Below are 17478 nucleotides of genomic sequence, written 5' to 3' on the forward strand. Positions count from 1 at the left end.
GGAGCCAGTGTAGAGATTTCAGTCCTGGAGAGATACGGTCCCTGGGCTTGAGGCCAAGGACAAGTCTCGCAGTTCTGTTCTGGATGAGTTGCAGAGGGCGGAGAGTTGAGGCAGGCAGATTAAGATAGAGGCTGTTACAGTAGTCCAGCTTCGAGAGAACCAGGGCTCGGGAGACAGTGAGCTTCTGGGGGAAGGAGAGGAAGGGAAGAATACCTCTGAGGAGATGCAGCTGGTGGTGTGACTTCTTAGAGACGTCAGATATATGAGGAGAGAAGGAGAGTGTGGAGTCGAAGATGACCCCGAGGTTTTTTGCCTTGCAGGTAGGTGCAGGAAGAGGGCCAAGAGAGGCTGGCCAGAGAGCTGCAGGGAAGGAGGGAGTGGGTGTGCCGATGAGTAGAATCTCAGTCTTACTGGCATTAAGGCAGAGGTCATTGGCGGCACACCATTCCTGGATAGCAGACAGACAGTCAGAGATGAGCGAAGGAGAGGAGGAGGCCGAGGGTAGCCTGAAAATGAGCTGGGTATCGTCCGCATAGCACTGAAAGTTGGGGCAGAGAGCGGCGATGCGGTGGGCAAGGAGTGCCAGATACTGGTTGAACAGCCAGGGAGAGAGATTAGATCCCTGGGGAACACCACATGTGGAGAAAAAGATGTCAGAGAGGAAGGACCCAAGTTGGACCTGGGAGGGTCGATTGGAAAGGAAAGAGGTCAGCCACGCCAGAGCCTGACCAGTGATACCCAGGTTATCTCGGAGACAGTTGAGCAGGATGGCATGGTTGACAGTGTCAAAGGCAGAAGAGAGATCGAGCAGAATGAGAACACACGGAGTGTTGGGGTCGAGGTTCAAGAGCAGGTCCTCACGGATGTTCAGGAGAGCAGTTTCTGTACTTCTGGCCGCTCTGAAGCCAGATTGATGGTCATGAAGACTACCAACAGTTTCAGCATGGAGGTTAAGCTGGGAGATGGCCAGTTTCTCCAGGAGCTTGCCCAGGAAGGGAGTGATGGAGATTGGGCGATAGTTAGCCGGGCAGGAGGGGTCGGAGGAGGGTTTCTTAAGAAGAGGGTGCACAAGGGAGTGCTTGAGGGGGGATGGGAAGACTCCAGAGGCAAAGGAGTGGTTGCAAAAGTCAGCCAGGGCAGGAGCCAGGGAGTCGATGTGGTCCTTGATAGTTTTGAAGGAACTGGGGTGAACCTGTTTAGACGAGACTTTCATAGATCAGACTTGTCTGGAAACCTCGTCCGCAGAAAAAAGGGGAAAGGCAGAGAAGGAGGGAGGAGTGGTGGCTGCAGAAGGGCCAGAGGAAGAGCCGGGAAGAGAGGGAGGGAGGTGATAGGAGGAGAGTGAGGACAGGATGTCCTGAGTTTTAGAGATGAAGTGAGAGGCCAGTGCAGTGCAGAGGGCCTGGGGGGGGACAGGAGAGGTAGAGACTGCAGCAGGGTTGGCAAGCTCCTTGCAGATTTTAAAGAGTTCAGCCGAGTTGTTAGATGCCGCAGAGATGTGGGCTTGGATAAGGGCTCTCTTCTTGGTGAGAATGGAGAGACGGTATTGCCTTTGGAGCAGGCGGCAGGCCAGTTTGTCAGAGGATGAGCATGAAGCACGCCATTTCCTCTCTGCCACCCTGCACTTGCGTTTTAGGGTGACGAGATCCGAGTCATACCAGGAGTTACATTTGGCTTTGGGCTTCAGGCGGATTTTCATGACAGGGGCAAGGATATCAAGAATATCAGATATAGCAGAGTGGAGCATGGAGAGGGCTGTGTCTGGGTGGGAGTCAGCCAAAGGGGGAGGGGGGGCGAGAAGGTGGCAGCGAAAGCCTCAACTGACACGCGCTTCATGTGTTGGATGACCGAGAAGGTGGGCGGCAATGATGAGGGTGGCTTTGCCTGTGGGGTAGGGAGGGTGAGGTGGGAGGATAGGAGAAAGTGATCACTCCAGGAGAGAGGAGTGGAGAGAGGGACGGAGAGGGGAAGGTCAGAAGAGATCAGAGCATCAAGAGTGTGCCCTGCAGAATGAGTAGGCCCAGACGGGAGAATAGAGAGTGAGAGAGAGTCGCAGAGGTCACAAAAGAGTCCAGTGGGGGGACAGGAGGCATCCAGGTGGATGTTGAAGTCACCAAGAAAGAGGAGTTGAGTGGTTGAGGACAGGAGTGAGGCGGAGAGGTCAGCCCACTCAGAGAGGAAGGAGGAAATTTGACCAGGTGGCCGATAGATAGTAGCCACAGTAAGGGAATGGCTAGGAGAGAGAGAGAGTCGGCAGACAAGACATTCAAAAGAGGAGCAGGTCTGCGTAGGAGTGACAGTGGCAGAAATCCACTCAGGGAAGATAAGGGCAACACCCCCCCTGCACGGTTGGGCCTGGGCACGGAGAGGATCTTGTAACCGTCAGGTAGGAGTGTGTCAAAGCAGGTGACAGAGCTGGCTGTGAACCTTGTCTCAGTGAGATCGAGGACGTCAAGGTCCAGTTCCTCAAGAAGGCGACAGATATCAGAGGAATGCTTGATGGCCGAGCGGGAGTTAAGAGTGGCAATGTGGAGAAGGTTGCCATCCTTGAAGGACTTCCGGGGAGGGGTACAGATCAGAGGTACGCCCTGCGGAGGTGTAGAAGAAGGAGGTGAAGAAGGAGCGCGAGAGGGGGCAGGGAGGGAGGGTAGAGGCAAGGTAGCCGAGGACAGAGGAGGGGAGACAGCAGGAGAGGAAAGGAAGTTGATGAGGCGTGGGAAGCGTCTATCAAAGAGGTGAAGGTTGGCCTGAGGGCCTTGGACCAAGACGGTCCCATTAGCGTAGACATTAATGATGGCCTTAGAGGAGCGGAAGGGGGCCAAGAGGACATCCCAACGGGTGCCACCATTAATGGGAGAAGAGGAAAAAGGAGAGAGCACAGAGACCATATGAAGGGTCCATAGGTCAGGCGAAGGCACGAAAAAGAGGATGTCAGTGAGAGTTTCCTTAGAGCAGGCACTAGTGTAGGTGTCAGCGATAGGGAGGCCTGGGTTGGAGACCAGGATGTCCTTTTTAAACTTTTTCCTACCAGATTTAGTGAGGAGAGCAGGATAGTCAATAGAGAAGCAGTTAGAGAAGATAGGCGAGATAGAGAGCACCATGGGGTAGGAGGGAGTGCGGGTGGAAGACAGACGATACGAGAGCACGCAGACAGGAAATGAGCGGCAAGCACAAGTTTACCACATTTCAGGACAACAACAGTAAATGCGTATTAGGTACACAGTGGAGAGGCCACCTAAGTTTGAGAATCCTGCGAGGGGAGAAAAAACCCTAGTTTACTACATTTCAGAACAACAACAGTAAATGCGTATTAGGTACACAGTGGAGAGGCCACCTAAGTTTGAGAATCCTGCGAGGGGAGAAAAAACCCTAGTTTACCACAACTGTGGAACACAGTGAGATGAAGACACCATGCGAATGCAATGACCAGGTGTAGGTGGGGTGGTCCGGGAGCAGGTGGAGATAGCAAATTGAACGTGCGCCTTGCGCCTTGCGTCCCCTGCAGACACCTGCAGACACAGTGGGAGCCGCAGCTGTAGGAGCTGCCCTTTGCCTGAGGGGCCCTTAGCCGTGGGGGCTGCCGGACAGGGGGCTGCCCAGGAGGGTCAGTAGATAAGGGGGGGTGGGCGGGCAGGGAGGCGGGCTGGTGGAGGGCACCAGGAAGAGGCTGCAAGGGGAGGGGGGAGAAGAAAACACAACCACACGCTCGGAGCGCGAAACGAAGATTAAACACATACAATCCGGCAGATTCTTACTTGTGGCCCTGATGGACCGGCAGGATTCCAATCCTGCAGCTGGGCTGCCCGGCGAGCTGCTCTCAATCCCAGGAAATGCGAAAAGAGGCGAGCGGGGAGAGCAGCCGTCGGGTAGTCCAGAGGGACACCGACTTTAGCCAATCAGAGGGGGGGGCGGGCAGGGAGGCGGGCTGGAGGAGGGCACCAGGAAGAGGCTGCTAGGGGAGGGGGGAGGGAGAAAACACAACCACGCGCTCAGAGCACGAAACAAAGATTAAACACACACAATCCGGCAGATTCTTCCTTGTGGCCCTGATGGACCAGCAGAATTCCAATCCTGCAGCTGGGCTGCCCGGCGAGCTGCTCTCAATCCCAGGAAATGCGAAAAGAGGCGAGCGGGGAGAGCAGCCGTCGGGTAGTCCAGAGGGACACCGACTGGAGCCAATCAGAGGGGGGGGCGGGCAGGGAGGTGGGCTGGAGGAGGGCACCAGGAAGAGGCTGCAAGGGGAGGGGGAGGGAGAAAACACAACCATGCGCTCGGAGCGCGAAACAAAGATTAAACACACACAATCCGGCAGATTCTTACTTGTGGCCCTGATGGACCGGCAGGATTCCAATCCTGCAGCTGGGCTGCTCGGCGAGCTGCTCTCAACTCCAGGAAATGCGAAAAGAGGCGAGCGGGGAGAGCAGCCGTCGGGTAGTCCAGAGGGACACCGACTGGAGCCAATCAGAGGGGGGGGCGGGCAGGGAGGCGGGCTGGAGGAGGGCACCAGGAAGAGGCTGCAAGGGGAGCGGGGATGGAGAAAACACAACCACGCGCTCGGAGCGCGAAACAAAGATTAAACACACACAATCCGGCAGATTCTTACTTGTGGCCCTGATGGACCGGCAGTATTCCAATCCTGCAGCTGGGCTGCCCGGCGAGCTGCTCTCAACCCCAGGAAATGCGAAAAGAAAAACATCACATAGCTTTCACCCACCCTCAACCTCTCGAAATTGGGGGGTTTCACCCTGCAAACCCCCCTTCCTCAGCCCCCACCACCTCCCTCCCCACCCAAGAATTTCCCTCAACCAAAAACATGCACACAAACACACACATGCACTTACGGATTCTCCCCCGATAGTGCTTCCGGATCCTGGCGTGCCTGTAAGATCCTCTGCACACTTGTGTGAAGCAGGGGCATGACAGTTCGATTTAGAAAGACCGCTCTGATCTTTTTTTGTATCCATCAAAATTAAGCTATATTTTGACTTTGTTCCTATTTCCTCGCCTCGTTGCTCTGCTAAATACAGCGCTGCTGCCAAACCAGCAGTGGCACTGTATTTAATTAAGTGATTAACTCCCCGATCCCATGGTGGAGTGGGGAGTTAATCACTTCAATAGGGTGCTGAAGCTAAAGCAGCATGGGGCAGCCTTTGAAAGGCTGCCTAATGCTGGGTTAGCATCACCGCTCTATTGTAATAAAAAGCACCCGCTCTCCTGCTCGCAGACCCAATGCCAACAGGAGAGTGGGCATATTTTATTACAATAGGGTGCCTGCTGTGCCTTCATCCACCAAACAAGCTCAGGGAGCCCTTGAAAGACTCCCTCTGAACAGGCATGGTTGCCCTGGCGCCCGGGCCTAATTAGGCCTAAAAGAAGACCCACGACACAGTGAGGCCTACAGAGTAAGGTTAGCTGAAAGAAATGCTATGCTGAGAAGCAGTGATAGAGCAGTAACAGTAAGGCAGGAGAAGCCCTAATAGTATCAATAATGCATTTTAGAAAGAAAGGTAAAGGGACTGATTCATGGAATTGTGTGCATTATCCCTGCAAAGCCTACGTGTTGAGATCAAATCTGCACAGCACTAAGGGCAAAGTTTCCTTATACTATCCCTATTAGATAAGTGGCACACCAGCGCAATCTAGTATTAGGCATGGATTAGGCAGTATTAGCAAGAAAATCGGTCTATCCTTTCTGTCTTTTTCAACAACCTTTTCTCTCTCGGCCACTTGGAGACTGAGAAAACCTCTGTGCGGTAGAGAAATAACTATGCACAGATGTGCTCTGCCCTTGTGTTGTGGTAAACTACTGACAAGTAAGGGCATTACTCTGTTCACTTGAAATTCAGTGCCCCTGTGCTTTTGTGAATACAACATCCAGCACCCCAGCTATTCTGTGTGAGGTCCCACGTAAGTAACAGCTGCACCCCAGCTACTTTGCTCGTGGTCCCACATAACGGCTGCACCACAGCTACTCTGCACAAGGTCCCACGTAAGTAACAGATGCATCTGAGCTACTCTGTGTGAGGTTCCACGTAGATAATGCCTGCACCCCAGCTCCTCGGATCGAGGTCCCATGTAAGTAACCGCCGCACCCCAGATACTTTGCGTGAGGTCCCACGTAGGTAATGGCTGCACCCCAGCTACACTGCATGAGGTCCCACGTAGGTAACGGCTGCCCTCCAGCTACTCTGTGTGAGGTCACACGTAAGTAACGGCCGCACCCCAGCTACTCTGCATGAGGTCCCACATAAGCAACGGCTACACCACAGCTACTCTGTGCCATGTCCCACATAATTAATGGATGCACCCCAGCTACTCTGTGCGATGTCTCACGTAAGTAACGGTTGCATCCCAGCTACTCTGTGCAAGGTCACACGAAAGTAACGGCTGCACCCCAGCTGCTCTGCACAAGGTCCCACTAAGCAACGGCTGCATCTCTGCAAACCGTCCCCCCTATTCAAAACACTAACAAACTGCTGACAAATAGCCCGACCGCACAGCAGTCCCTCGGGTACAGACACCATCCAAAACCCCCACTCACTACTGCCACTACCACAGGCAGCCCCCTCAAGTGCCGACACCACCCACCAGCCCCCCTGACCTCTGGCTCTACCCAAGGCAGTCCCCTCAAGTCCTGATGCCCTGCTCACATCTGACACCAACCCCAGGCACCCCCCTCATGTCCTGACACCACCCACAAGCCCTGCTCACCTCTGACACTATCCCATGCACCCTCCTCAAGTCCTGACAGAACCCACCAGCCTCCCTCACCTCCACCACTGCCCCAGTCAGGCCCCTCAAGTCCTGAGACCACCCACCCCCCTCACATCTGACACCACCCCAGACAGCCCCCTCAAGTCAGGACACCACCCACCAGCCCTCCTCACCTCTGCCACTACCCCAGGGAGCCATCTCAGGTCCTGACACCACCCACCAACCACCCTCTCCTCTGACATCACCCCCAGGCAGCCCCCTCAAGTCCTGACACCACCCATCAGCCCCCTTCAACTCTGCCAATACCCCAGGCAGCGCCCTCAAGTCCTAACACCACCCACCAGACCCACTCACCTCCGATACCACCCCTAGCCAGCCCCCTCGAGCCCTGACACCACCAACCAGCCCCCCTCTCCTCCAACACCAATCCAACTTGACCCTGCCACATAATCCCCTTACCAGTCCAATGTTGACCAACAACTTACCTCAACTCCACTGGCCTGCCACCCACATGAAACACACTGGCCACATTCCCCCCCATATACTCAACAACTTGGAGCCCTGATGTAGAGTGCATGTGTGTAGCTCATCACAGGACTCCCTGGTACATCACCACCAGTGGCACAGAAACAGGACAGCAGAATCTAGCAGCAGCTGCACAGTGCAATGTGATGCAATGTGACATAACATTGTGCCCATGTGCCATTGCAATTGCCTTAAAGTGCCATAGGTGAATGACCTAGGGGAACACTAGTCTGAGACTTCACTGATAGGAGAGTGTCACATGTATTGTGAAGGCAAAGTAGTAAACAACAATCAATGAATGAAGGGACTCAGGCAGGAAAGTATAGCATTCAAAGCCCCTGCAACTAACACAAGCGAAACAGACATGTTTTGGGATGATGCAAAGAAAGTCTGAGCGTGTGTGAGCCAAGCAGATGAATGATGTGTACAACCACATATAAACAAACTCACATGTGATGATGAAGCATTATAGTGGTAGATGTGCTGCATGACATGAAAGCACACACTTGTTAATAGCTGATGTGTGCTGGTGGGTGGCCATGCATTGTGATGAGCATATGACACACATCCACAGATAGTCCCCAACCCATGTAACAGTCACATAATACATGAATACCAAAATCAAAGTAAACCACATGCAGCACATGAAAAAAGAGACAACAACAACTGTGTGATGAATGAAGAGAAATTGTATTAAAAATATTTACACTATGAAAAACTACTATGTGGAAAGGGGGAAATGTCCAAGGGGAAAAATGAACTAAATTCCCAAAATAAAAAAGTACTCAATGAACTATTTACATAGGCAGCAGGCAGAATAGTCTCTCATGATGTCCTCAAGAGCATTCCTCGTCCTCCACATCCTGGATGGCTTGCAGGCTCTGCCTCATCCTCCTTTCCTTTTCCCCTGAATCCCTGCAAGCCTCCTCCAGTATGACAAGCTGTCTCAGTGTCCTTCCCTCTACCATATCTTCGGTGGATCTAGCATCCTGTGCCATCCTGGCCCGCTGTCTCTCTGCCATCAGCGGCATCCTTAAGTCCACCATGACGCACACCAATTGCCTAAAGCGGAAGCGCTCTTCCACCAGGTGTCGGAACATTGCTGTGTTCTAGGACCCTGCAACGATTGCATCTGTCCACTCCTATATGGCTTCTCCCTGGCCAAGCGTACTCTGCTCATGCACCCCTGCCATCAGGATTTTGCACGACAGGGGTGTACAGAACCAGCACTGTCTTAATGTGCCAGCTGCCCCAATGATGCCTGTTCCTGTGTAGGTGCCTGGGCAGGCACAGCAACCACGTCTGTTGTACTTGCCGGGACTTCCACCTGAGGCAGGGATGTGCTGACCAACAGACTGGACGGTGTGGGTAGGATTGGACTAGAGGGGGCTGTGATGGAAACTTGCAAGGAAGGCCCCCTGGAGGACGACTGGTGCACAGAGGAGGCAATTGATGAGGGGACCACTGAATGGGCCAGCGCACAGAGACCACCCAAGAGCAGTGCATGTGCCAGATGGCCCAGGTAGAAGCATAGTGATTCATGATGATGTGAGAGCAATGCACAAATCTCTCTCAGTTCATCGCAAATCAAGGTTGTCCACATTGCAATCTTAACCAGCAAGGCATGCAACATCTCAGGGGTGATCTCCGTGGGGGACTGGACTGGGTGGAAGCATCCACATTGCTGCATCAGATGGAGCAGGGACAGGAGTTTGGGCAGCTCCTTCCATGGTGCTCTGCCCATCCTTGAGTTCCTGGCCCAGGGGTGCAGCATGAACACACTCCTGGATGGCTCCACCCAACTTTATGCACTGGACTTCATCTGCCTCCTCATCTATCACATCCTCCATCTCCCTGGGTGCCTCCAGAGAGCCTTCCTCCCTGGATAGCCCTCAGTTTCTGCACCCTGGCCCACAGCCAGTGAGGAGTCCCTCACCACAGCAACCTCCTGTATATACCCCCATCTGCTCCGCCCCAATGGAACTTGCGCTCCCCTAGCCAACTCACACTCAGATGATGCTGACTCAAGTCTGGCTGGCCGGGGTGTGTGCTTTGGTCAGATGGATTTGTCCCTGCACTTCTGCTCCACAGCAATGCTTTTGCCCTCTTAACGAGCTGCAGCAACTGCGGCAAATTTGGAGATGCAAATCATTGACATCAGTAATAGTCATCAATGGATGGCATACACAAAATAGACATGACAAATCATGCATCATGTTTAAATCATTAACTGACACACACACACAATGCACACACACACACACGTGTATGTGTCTTGGTAAACTGCATTGAAAATGTTGCAAAATGTCATGACCCATGCACATGTGAACAAAGCACATTATACAACACATCACCTAAAACAGGCAACAGGCAACACCACCATATAAATGACCAACCAACCCATGAATGACATGTAGCCATGGTCACAGGGACAGCTCCAGGGCTCCTGCCCAAACAAACACAGTCACCAATGTGCACATGTGCAGCATGGACTGCAAGCAAGCAACATGTACCGACACACATATCTGGGAACAAATTGCACATGTCAGTTGTCCAAGCATACATATATTGCATATAAAGATTCACTTGTGTTACAAATGCAGTGTGATGAGAGATTACATCCCTGTGTTGGAGACGTCAATGCATCAACTTCACATGTATGCGCAGGCATCAATGCACAGGTGCCACTCTCAGCAGATATGTCTGCATGGATGCATTGTCAGGTGTCCCACACATGGATTTGTACATCATGTACGTCACTCACATGTACAAAACGTAGCATGTCTGCATCTGTCATGTACCATCACTTGCTCCTTGTTCACACATTGCACATGCCCACATAGAAGAAGATATTCATGGCAATTTGCCAATACTCATGCTAATGCCAGTATACAATGTCTGATGCCATGACTGCCCAGCATTGGCATGAGGCAGCAATCTGCTGCATCTCACAGCACACACAAGATGTAAACATGATTTTGAATCTGCAAACATGCATGGCACACATATGCTGTAGAGCGTTTGCCCACATGGGTACTCCCAGCAGCTTTGAGATAACTTCTTCAGGCCAAGATCTGGTAGTGGAGGTCTGGATAGAACCTCTCAAGTACCTGTAGTTCTACCTGGGAGAACCGGTGCTAGCCATCAAGGTACACCTCCAGGGTGGGTTCCCTGTTGAGGGCTACCACCACATTGGTAGGTCTATGGGTTTTGAGGTCATTTCAATGTTTCTGGACCATGATCTTGGTGCGTTCTCCCACCCCCTATGCGTTGATGCAGCTGTGATATCATTCTCTTCCTTGCGTCATTGCCAGCTGCATATCTGGGTTGAAGAGTGCATCATAGACACCCAGAAACTGATCCACCACGAGGCCAACTTTGGTGGAGGTGAAGTTGGCAGCCCTCTACGTCGATGTGGGGGTGCTCCACTCCTCAGATGACATTGATGGGGAAGACATTTCAACCCTAAGGCTGGTACGGCTTTCCTGGGTACTGGGTAGGTGCTGTGGAGCTTTAGTAATGTTGCAGATGTGGATGTCCCAGCAAGTGCAGGAGAGGTGGATGCAGGTCCAACACAGTAGTCCCAGCAAAGGTGGGACAGCTGGCACACTAAAACAGTGCTGTATACAGGCAGGCACTCACTCTCAAGCAGGCAGCAGCAGTAAAGGAGTGAGTGTTACACTGCGGAGGCATTGGGGCACGGTCGCACACCTCCCAGGGATGAAACTCCTCTTGTCTGTTCCTCCCTCTGAGTCTGTGTGGGAAACTGAAGTGATGAGCAGTGTGGTTCCTGCATGAATATAAGGGGGGTCATATAAGTATGCAGCCTGTGGTCCATGACCCCTTCTCCACACCTCTTCTCCCTGGATGTGGCTTCCCTGGAGTCGCACTACTCATGAGGCTCACCTGCTGAATGATGATGATGAGCACTCCGTCCTGCTGCTTCTGCCAGGGGTGCTTGTTGAAGGGAACTGAGTTCCTTCACTGGTCCCTTGTCGTGGAAGTCCAGGCCAGCTGCGACTAGTCCACTTCTCTTGTGGGTAAGTGTTTCCCTTGTTTCTACTTGCCCGCTTGTCTTCCGACTGTTGTAATTGTATTTGTAAAGTTTGTTCTCTGTCCTTTGTATGTAATGTCTCTTTTCTCTGCTCTCTCCCCTTGCAGGTGGTATAGCAGTGCCGGCGGTATCTGCAGTAGGAGAAGCGGTTCCGGCGGTACAGAGGAGCAGGGCTGAGATGGTCTGACAGCTGGTAAGTAGCCTTTAATGGTACCTTAGGGGGCGCGTTGGGTTTTAAATGTGGCGCAATCCTGGGTTGGGTATTTTCGGGAGTTCTATCCTTGTCTTGTCTTCTTTTCTCGTTTCAGGACTTCGGCTTCATGGGACAGAGAGCACAGTTGCTGCGGTGTCGATTCGGGATCTGCCAAGAAGATGGAGCGTTCCCATGAGATGCGAGCCAGGGTCCAGGTAAGGATGCTGTTGTTGCAGGATCACGAGGTAAGTAGCTGGTCCAGGCGGCAGTGAGCGTCACGTTGCAAGGAGGTGCAAAGTAACGCAAATTGTTTGCTTGAGGGATCGGTGGGTTATATAGTCTTGTTCCCGGCCACGGCCAGTAGCTCTGGCCTGCCTGCTGCCACACCCTGCCACACCCGATGAGTCAGCACCTGAAGACCAGGCCTAGGGAGCCACGCCCGATGAGTCAGCACAGGGGGATGTTCTCTGGAATAAAGGCTTCCAGCACCTGGAAAGTTCTTATAAAATAAAAGCACTCCAGCACTGAAGTAAAATAAAGCACTCCTGCGCTGAAATAAAATGTGCACAGAAGTAAATTAAAAGCACTCCTCCACTGAAATAAAGTGTTCCTGCTCACATCTCTATATGAGCCTGGCCCCAAAGGTGCCAGGACTGAGTACAGCCAGGACCAGTGTGTTTATGAGTCCCAAAGGGATATAAGTGAGTCAAGTGACCCATTGCCCCCGCCACTAGATGGTGTGGTTTTTGTGTTCTGGGGCCTGTCGCCATGACAGCACTCCCCCTCAAGGTCCCTCTCAAGGGGGGTTCCCCCCATGGCCCTGGTTTAGTGGAGTTATTGCGGTGGAACTGCCTGATTAATCGTGGAGCGTGTACATGTTCTCTGGGCTCCCAGGTTTGATCTTGGGGTCCATAACATTTCCACTCTATAAGGTAGTATAGTTTGGAGTGGACCATCTTAGAGTATCGCATCCTTTTAACTTCGTATTCTGGTTCTCCTTCAACTATTTCGGGATCCGGTGGAGTATCGATCCGTGTACGTGGTCTCAATGGTTTTAGGAGGGAGACATGAAACACCGGGTGGATCCGCATGTGGGCCAGTAATTCTAATTTCATGGCTGCAGGGTTGATCACGGGTTTGATGGAATAGGGTTCTAGGTATCTGGGACGGAAGATTTGTGGCCCCTTCCGAGAAATGTTTTTGGAAGCTAACCAAACCTTGTCCCCGACCTGATAATTTGGAGCCTCCTTTTGTTTTCGGTCTGCAAACGATTTCTGCTTTTCTTTGGCTCTGGTCAAATGTTCTGCTGCCTGCTTAAGGACTCGAGTGATTGTTTCATGCAAGGTCGTTACCGCTGGCATCTCCAGTTCTTCAAGCAAATCAAAGACAGATGTTCGTGGATGTCGACCATATACTATGTAAAATGGCGTTTGTCCTGTATTGGTGTGGATAGAATTGTTGTATGCATATTCAGCCAACCAGAGTATGTCCTTCCAGGTACCTTTGGTTTGTTGAAACATGCACCTTATGTACTGCTCTAGAGTTTGATTGGTCCGTTCGGTCTGGCTATCGGTTTGGGGATGATGACTTGTGGATAATCGAAGGTCGATTTTGACGATTCTGCAACATCGTCTCCAGAGAGCTGAGACAAACTGAGTTCTGCGGTCTGATATCAATATTGATGGGAATCTGTGTAGTCGCACAATTTGTTCCAAAAAGACAGTGGCCAGAGTAGAGGCCATCAGGACCCCTTTTAGAGGAATGAAATGGGCCATTTTAGGCAACAGATCCACGATGACCAGGATGGTGTTGTATCCGTTGCACGGGGGAATATCAGTAATAAAATCCATAGACAGTGTATGCCGAGGCGCCGGGGGCACCATCAAAGGACGTAAAAGGCCTGCAGGACTTTGTTTTTGGGACTTGTGCTGGGCGAAAACACCACAGGTCGGGTTGAACTGGGCAATATCTTTTCGCCAAGTGGGCCACCAGTAATTTTCCTTTATCTTAGCTTGAGTTTTAGCCATTCCTGGAAGTCCTTCTATTAAAGAGTCATGGTAGTTTGCTATAATTTGGATTTGCAGGTCTTTATCCAAAATGTACAGTCTCCCTTGAAAGTGCAGTAGATTGTTCATGATAGTGTATTGGTCTCCTCTTTGTTCATGATAGTGTATTGGTATCCTCTTGACACCCATTCATGCTGCTCTGATTGGTTCATCAAATGTTGAAGGTCAATTTTTTGGTCGTCCAAAGTGATAGTTGCTGCAATCGTGTTCAGGATTCGTTCTTCAGGGATGATTGCCACAGGGTCTGGTGTAGTGAACGCCTTTTCGTCTTTGCTCATTCGTGATAGGGCGTCCGCTTTTCCATTGCGTACTCCGGGTCTGTAGGTAATGACAAAGTCATATTCCACCAAAAAGAGAGCCCAGCGGAGTTGACGTGATGATTGTTCTTTTGAGGTTTTCAGATATTGTAGGTTACGATGATCCGTAATGACGGTGACTGTGTGCCTGGCTCCAAGAAGGTAATGCCTCCATGCCTTGAATGACACTTTTATTGCTAACAGTTCTTTATCTGTGATCGCATAGTTCAATTTGGGAGCAGAGAACTTATGAGACCAGAAATCCACTGTATGTAATTGTCCTGTTTCGGGATCTCGCTGAGACAAAACCGTTCCCATTGCTACGTTGGAAGCATCTGTTTCGATGACGTATGGCAATTCGGGTCAGGATGCCATAAGATGGGTCCTGATGTGAATGCTCGTTTTAGGGTCTGGAAGGCTTTTCCTGGATCTGTGGTCCACTGAAATCGTTTGTTCTTTCAGAGCAGGGATGTGATGGAGTGAACAATCTGTGAGAATCCTCGGATGAACCGACAATAAAAATTGGCGAACCCGAGCACACTTTGTACACCTTTTGTGGAAGTTTGTGAGGGTCATTGGAGGATGGTATCTACTTTGTCCATGTCCATGTGTGCCCCTCACGGTGTGAGTATAAGCCTGAGAAATTCAACCTCTGTCACATTAAAGAAGCATTTCTCTAACTTGGCATAGAACCGATGTTGTCAAAGTCTTTCTAAAACAGCCCGGACATGTCTGACATGATCCTCCTTGGTAGCTGAGTAAATGAGATGTCGTCAATATAGACGAGTGCGCACACGTCCAATAGTTCACGGAGCACGTCGTTCATAAAATATTGGAACTTTGTGGGGGCATTACATAGCTCGACGAGCATAACCTGATATTCATAAAGGCAATATTTTGTGTGAAAGGCTGTCTTCCACTCATCCCCCTTTTTGACTCTTACCAGATGGTAGGCCCCTCGTAAATCCAGTTTTTTATACATTTGTGCGTTTTCTACTTGATCCAGAAGTTCTGGAATGAGTGGCAACGGGTACCGTTTTTTTACCATGATCTGATTGAGGGCTCTGTGGTCAATGCAAGTTCTCAGGTCTCCCTCCTTCTTAGGCACGAAAAATAAGGCAGAGGAAGCAGGGGATTTTGACGGGCGAATGAAGCCTTTGGCTAAATACTGATCCAAGTATGTTTTTAAATGTTGGTTTTCTTGCTCCGTTAGGGCGTAAATTCGACTGCAAGGAATCTGAACTCCGGGCACAAGATCAATTTGGCAGTCGTACGTTATGTGCGGGGGTAAGGTGTTTGCTTGCTCCTTTTGACATACATCTTGCTAATCCAGGTATTCAGAGGGTAAAGAACTGGTGAGACCTAATATGATTCCTTTGTTTGAACTTGGTTTTGTGTGATCTTTCAGTAAGCATTCTTTGTTGAAACAGGTGTTAGCACAGTCTGGGGGAATAGTCAGAACTCATTAACACCAGTTGATATTGGGATAATGGCTTTCCAGCCAAGGCATCCCTAATATCATTTGGAACTGAGGAGCGCCAATGAGATCGAAGGTGATGTCCTCTTGGTGACCTCCCTGACACAGAAGTGTAACTTTTTCGGTATAATGCGTCACTGGGCCAGATGATAACTGAGATACATCAACCGCTGTAACATTTTCTGATCTCTGCTTCTGTCGGAGAGGAAGACCTATCCGGATAGCCAAATCTTGGTCAATGCAATTCCCCACAGCTCCATTGTCAATATATGCTTCTAAAGCATGCAATTTCGATGGGTGTTTGTGGTCTACCAAGAGCACCAGGATGACTAGGTGTGAGGTCTGTATTGGTTCCTTTTCACAGCTTGATAAGTGGACCCCTACGCTTTCCGGGCGTTGGAGTTTCCCAAGTCCAGTTCTTCTTCTTCATTCTTGTCAGTTGCTCAGATTGTTCTCCTGGGTGGTTTCACTGGACATTCTTGGAGAAAGTGTCCTGCTTTGCCACAAAACAAGCAGAGCTGTTGCTGTCTTCTTTTTTCTCTTTCCGCCTTGGTGAGGGGGCTCCACAAGCCCCGAATCTGCATTGGTTGTGACCGTTCATGCGGCTTTGCCTGATTCTCACGGGGTCGCACATAGACTGACCGCCCTTCAGCTCTGGCTCTATCCATTTTCTGATTCTGCAATCTATGATCGAGTTGAACTGTTAGATCAATATATTCAGCACACCCCTCTGGGGGATTTACTAATTGGGCTAGAATGTCCTTAAGCTCCCCTCGTAATCCACGGTGAAAGAGCATACTTTTTATTCCCTCTGGCCAATTTGTTTGGACTATAAGACGATTGAAGGAGGCGATGTAGGTTAACAAATCTTGGTTACCCTACCAGAGTGACAATAATTTTTTGTCCAGAGCCTGACCTTGGGCATGCCGTGCAAATAGTTTCTCTATTTTGCGCGGAAAACCCCCAAAGTCCCGAAGCAAGGGGTACTTATTAGGATCACCAGTGAAGCGTTCAGGCGGAGCTAAGGGTACCGCTCCTGGAAGTACCACCTGTATGGGCGTTGGTGTTGACTGTGGTGGTGGAATAGAGTGGGCCAGCCCTGGTAATGGGGCTTGGCCAGCCTGGGCTTGGAGCATCTGCCTTGCTAAATCGTCCGTGCATTCTCGATTCACAATGAGATCTCTCCTTAAGGCATTGGTTTCCTGTCTTGAGGCATGAACATCAGCCCGTAACTCTCCCAGTTACTGGGCCAACTGTGCAGTTTCTGAAGTTTCCATAGCACCCAGGCAGAGATTCGTAGGAGGCTTTGCGTTCTGTTATGCTCACCTGGTCTCTGTGGAGGCGTTGGGACACGGTTGCAGCCCTCCCAGGGATGAAACTCCTCTTGTCTGTTCCTCCCTCTGCGTCTGTGTGGGGAACTGCAGTGATGAGCAGTGTGGTTCCTGCGTGAATAGAAGGGGGGTCATATGAGTATGCAGCTGTGGTCCCTGACCCCTTCTCCACACCTCTTCTCCCTGGATGTGGCTTCCCTGGGGTTGGACTACTCTTGAGTCTCACCTGCTGAATGATGATGATGAGCTCTCTATCCTGCTGCTTCTGGCAGGGGCGCTTGTTGAAGGGAACCGAGTTCCTTCACTGGTCCCTTGTCGTGGATGTCCAGGCCAGTTGCAACTAGTCCACTTCTTTTGTGGGTAAGTTTTTCCCTTGTTTCCACTTGCCCGCTTGTCTTCCGACTATTGTAATTGTATTTGTAAAGTTTGTGCTCTGTCCTTTGTATGTAATGTCTCTTTTCTCTGCTCTCTCCCCTTGCAGGTGGTGTAGCATTGCTGGCGGTAGCTCCGGTAGAAGAAGCAGAGCCACCGGTATGGAGGAGCGGGGCTGAGATGATCCGACAGCTGGTAAGTAGACTTTAATGGTGCGTTAGGCTGCGCGTTGGGTTTTAAATGCGACGCGACCCTGGTTTGGGTCTTTTCGGGAGTTCTAACCTTGTCTTGTCTTCTTTTCTCGTTTCAGGACTTCGGCTTCGTGGGACAGAAAGCGCAGGTGCTGCGGCGTCGATTCGGTATCTGCCAAGAAGATGGAGCGTTGTCGTGAGATGCGAGCCAGGGTCCAGGGAAGGATGCTGTTGTTGCAGGATCACGAGGTAAGTAGCT

Source organism: Ambystoma mexicanum, chromosome 1q, assembly GCF_040938575.1.
Source record: "Ambystoma mexicanum isolate Mex_15411 chromosome 1q, UKY_AmexF1_1, whole genome shotgun sequence".
Classification (NCBI taxonomy): Eukaryota; Metazoa; Chordata; class Amphibia; order Caudata; family Ambystomatidae; genus Ambystoma; species Ambystoma mexicanum.